Here is a 5,542-nt window from a genome sequence, read left to right as displayed (position 1 = left end):
TTTTTTTTTTTTTTTTTTTCCCCCCCCCCCCCCCCCCCGATTTCTTTTTCTCTAGTTTGATTTTTTTCTATCTTTTTTAGTTCTTTCGTTTTTTTCTCTCTCTTCTATCTCTAACTTTTATTCCTCTTAATTTTTATTTTTTTTTTGCATTTTTTCCTCTCTCATTTTTGTTTTTCTATTTTAACATTTTGTACTTTTGAATGTGTACCATTGCTTATATTTCAAAAGTACTTTGTATGTGTACCATCATTTATATGTGTGCCACAAATAAACACATTTTGTACTTTTAAATGTGCCACAATCGCTTATTGTATTTGTATGTGTACCATCATTTATATTTCTATATTCGTTGATACAATTGTATTTGTATTTTATGGTTTTTATTGTTTGTATTTTTAAATAATTAAAAAATAATTGTTGAAGTATTTATTGATACTGTTGTTTCGGGTACATAAAATTTGCATTTTGGCAAAAACAACTTCAACATAAGTTCAAGAATAAATCAATAACACTTATTAAGTTTTTCAACACCTTCAACACAAGATCAAAATGACCTTTCAAAGAAGTGTATTTTCTATATTTTAAAGAAAAAATAGATGAAGCAGAAAAAGCCAAGTCCTCTGAATTCAGGAGTGTCCTTAAGGAAATAATTTTCCTCAAGTACCCGAGGTAGCGGAATTTTCCTCCAGGATAAAATGTCTTAACAATTTGACAGTAGTGGTACCTCAAACGATCGGATTCTCTTCGAACTTACTCAACGGGAGATGATCACACGGAGTTTTTCAGAAGACAAGAAGTGTTTTTAACTCAGAAATTTTCGTTCCAAAACCTGTGAAAAAATGCAGGTTTATATAGCCATTAAGTGCCCCTTCTGAAAGGTGACAACGGTTCATCGGAAAGGTGTATCCTTTGGATCAACCATGTCTGTGCATTTGAAACAATGTGTTTTTTTCTGAACAGTCACAACCATCTGAACAGTCATCCTTTTTCCGAAACAACGTGTCTTTTTCTCGAAGGGTTGTGTCCCTCCATTTTTCATTCACACTAATTAACCCAACAGATACAAATGATAAATTATATATATTCACGTCTAAATTATTTAAATAAAAATATTAATTTTATTTGAAGTATATGTATGACTCAAATAAATATAAAACACAACAAAAAAAAAAAAAGGAAAAGGGCAAAAATAAAAAAGATGAGAAAAAAGAATAAACGAAACCAAAAAAGAAAAAGAATATACAAAAAGGGTAAAAAAGATGACAAAAAAGAAAAAATAAAACAAAATGAAAAAAAATAAAGAAAAAAAAAGGAAAAATTGAAAAGAAAAAATGAGAAACGATGAAAAGAAAAAAATGAAAAATGAGAAAGAAAAAAAGAAGAAAAAAAAGAAAAGGAAAAAAAAAAGAAAAAAGAGAGAAAATTAAGGGAGAAATAAATGAGAGAGATTATGAATTGTATTTAATTAGCAAGAGAGACTATTGATTGTAACTAATTGAAACTTAGGCTAAATTAAATAATTAAAAGCTTATGTTTGCTAAGCCATGTAGTTTTTTTTGTCATATAGGAGTACTTTTGTCTTTACTTAATAATAAGTAATGGATAATATGGATATCCATATTATCCATTGGGTTTATCCATTTTATCCGTATCAAATATGGGTCGGATCGAATATTTTATCCATTTTCACGTCTCATTTTTGACCCGTCCATATCCGACTCGACCCGTCGGTTTGTCACCCCTGCTCATGAAATCTACTTGATCTACCACTTTTGCACAACACTACCATCGAGAAGGTCATACCCAGATCACACCATACATTTCTGCCTATCAAGTAACTGCAGTACCTTACACAAAACAGTTAGTCTCAAACCCAAAATAATATGTATCCTTGTCTTCATATCAATAAAAATGTAACATGTCCCTTACTAAAAAATTACCACTGTATAATGCCATAAAATCCAACCATTAAAGAAACTTTGCCCCTATAGACCTGAAGCCGACAACCATATCTCTTTATGGACTCTTAACCTTTGGTATTCATTCATTCCTCATGTCACCTCATCACATAATTAACATACCATTTAATTAATCCCAGTAGACAGCAAAAGTAGCACACCTCCTGATTCTAGCTAAGTAAACATATGTTTTCTTGTGGCAGTCATATCATAAACTCAAACCATTCAAATTTCTTTTATTGTATCTCCACTTCATAAGATTGAATGTATACTTTTTATACGAACCTTAAGAGTAGTCGTACTACCTTGAATCTCATTATAAGAAGCTCTCCTTCATACCTTACCACAATCACTATATTTTTACGTAATCTGCTAGTCCATCACAACATTAACCATTCCTTAAAATAATGATAGTACCTATCCTTTACTAAAAAGTTGAATTCTTATCGTTGCATTCATGTCATAAGAGTGTAATAGAAATTCTGACCTCTACTAAAGTATTTTCATCCTCATCATATACTGGACAATCTATTTTCTTTATGTCAAACTTTCTTAACAGTATTCTTCAATGTCAGAATGCTTGTTACCTGGTTATTCCTCTAATCATACTATTCCTAATTATCATCACTGTTTCTGATACCATCTATACAACATATGTGATTTTTACACTGCTGAAAAACTAACCGCAAAAGATAAGGCGATTATGAAGTTCTTTAAATCGTTATTTACATATTTCCATACTAATATCCCAAATCTGCATAATTTAAATCACAACCTACTGAATCTGTCTTTGAATCATACAGATAAAATGTCACTACATATTCTTTAAACTAGTCTACCACTTTCTTCTGAGCACCAAGTCTTGCATCCTACCATATGATGTCAACCCCAACTGCTGTTGTGTAAATTTGAGAATGTGTCCTTACTGTAAGTGAGAGAATGGAATGAAGAGATTTTAAACGTTAGACTGGATCAAGAATATACGATAAGAAATCAAGAATAGAGTTTTAAAAAGTCTCATAGACTCTCAAAGATAGATAGCAAACGTCTCTACACCGATCCAAAAAACTCTACTAGACTCGTACTTGTGAGACAACGGACCTGATGCGCTGATACCAACTTGTCATACCTCAAAATTCGAATCGTGATAGCACTTAGTGTACCCCATGATAAGTAAGTCAATCCAACACTCTAACAATAAAAATATCAGAGGTAAATACACAAAAAGATAATCTTAATGGTAAGTCTCAACTAATTACGAAAAAGATCGACCCAAGAATTAAAAGTCACAATACAATCTTCTAAGAGTAATAAAAATAATAAGGAGTAAAGTATCTCAAATTATGAAAATAAATATAAAACGAAAAAGGGTCTAATATACCCTTCAACTATTGAAAATGATATATACAAATATCTTCCTTCCATCTTTAGGCTCAAAAATACCCTTCCATCCATCTATTTGACTCAAAAATACCCTTAATGTATTAGAAATGGTCCAAAACTGCCCTTCTTCCTCTAGTGGTTCAAAAATACCCCTTCATCCACCTATTTGGATAAAAAATGCCCTTAACATTAAATTTAAGTCCAAAAATGTCTCCTCCTTTTAACAAATTCTGATGTGAAATATAATTTTATTTACATTAAATACATGACATTATTTTTATGGGTCCACATGTAATTCGACTCAAATTCATTCACAATTTAATGGTCCTCTTTTCACTAATTTTTTTAGTTATATATAAAAATTTAAAAAGAATTAATTAATGTTTAAGTACAAAATTAGAAAAAAAATTCCTTACATAGGATAATTAGAAAAGGGCAAATACTCTCATAGTTAATGATTATCTATGTGTGCTCAAATATTAGAAAACATATTTTAGGTAAAATTTTGAAGGCTTTTAGTTCTTTTAAGGTTTTCAACTTTTTATATAAAAAAAAAAAACTTGAAAGTAATTCAAGTCTTTATTTAATTTAGGTAAGAATGCATAATATTTTACACTTCTATCCCTCTCCAACATGAAACCATAAAAATAGTAATAATACAAAGAAAAATAGTAATGATATATATATATATATATATATTAAAATATAATTAAAAAAAACACCCCTACGTGAAACCAAAAAAGAAAAAAACTTTTTTTTAAAAAAACATTCTCCCTTAGAAAACTTTACAATAGATAAAATCATTTAATATTTTTTCTTATATATATTAAAATGTAATTAAAATAAACACCCCAATGTGAAACCAAAAAAAAAAAAAATTTAAAAAAAACATTCTCTTGTTGTGCATTTGAGTCTCTTGTTGCATTTGAGTCTCTTGTTGTGCTTATTTGTGTTTCTACCATAATAAAAGATTCTTTGGTAGTGGATTGGGTATACTTGTGTAGCAACCTTTGTGGGGCGTGTGACCTGGGTAGACTTGATCATCCTAGCTATGTTTGATTTTGATTTTATCTTAAGTATGGATTGGGCAACACTTATTGTACGATTTTGGATTATTTTGCCAAGATTATTTTTTTTAGCTATTTCGGGTGTTCTAAGGTTACCATAGAAAGGTATGCCTAGTTCGGGTTTGAAGGGGGTTATATCTTCTCTACATGCTCTTCGTATGTTATAAAAGAGGTGTGTTTATTGTTTGGCCTATATTTACGATACTAATGTTGCTTCACCGTCTCCTTTGAATTCTGTCCAAGTTATTAGAGAGTTCCAAGATCTTATAGATTTGTTTGGTATACCTATGGATCTTGATATTTATTTTGATATTGATATTGAGGCGGACGCTGAGCTCATTTTTATTCCTCTTTATAAGATGACCCCTATTGAGTTGAAGAAATTAAAAAAACAGTTTCTAGATTTGTTGAGTAAGAATTTTATTAGACCTAGTGTGTTTCTTTGAGGTGCCCCGATCCAGTTTGTGAAGAAGAAAGATGAATCTATGTGCTTGTGTATTGATTACTGACAATTAAACAAGGTGACCAATTTTAGGGTACTTCAGTGTTTTCTAAGTTTGACCTTCGGTCACGCTATTATACCAGTCAAGGATTAGAGATTCAAAAGTTCCAAGCACGACTTTTTAGACACAATATGGTCATTATAAATTTTTGGTCAGGTCATTTAGATTTGCCAATGCCTCAATAGTGTTTATGGATTTGACGAATTGAGTATTTCAACCATATGTTGATTTCTTCATAATTGTATTCATAGATGATATCGTGATTTATTCCAAGAATGAGGCTTACCATGTGAGACACTTGAGGAATCTTTAGAGGTTACGAGATGAGAAGTTATATGCTATGTTATCTAATTGCGAGGTTTAGTTTGATTCTATTCTTTATTGGGTCATGTAGTGACCAAAGATGGTATTATAGTTGCTCTGACTAAGATATCAGTGATTAGTGATTGGTCTAGACCTACTTCTCCTACCTATATTTAGAGTTTTATTGGTTTAGCGGGTTATTATCAATGTTTTATGGAGGGTTTCTTTTCTATTGTGTCTTCTTTAACAAAATTGACTCAAAAAAATATTGTAGTTTAGTGTCAGATACTTTTGAGGAGAACTTTTAAAAGCTCAAAGAGTTGTTGAC

Source organism: Capsicum annuum, chromosome 1 (genome assembly GCF_002878395.1).
Source record: "Capsicum annuum cultivar UCD-10X-F1 chromosome 1, UCD10Xv1.1, whole genome shotgun sequence".
In the NCBI taxonomy this organism is placed as follows: domain Eukaryota; kingdom Viridiplantae; phylum Streptophyta; class Magnoliopsida; order Solanales; family Solanaceae; genus Capsicum; species Capsicum annuum.
The sequence above is the reverse complement of the archived record's forward strand: the minus strand, read 5'-3'. Positions refer to the sequence as shown.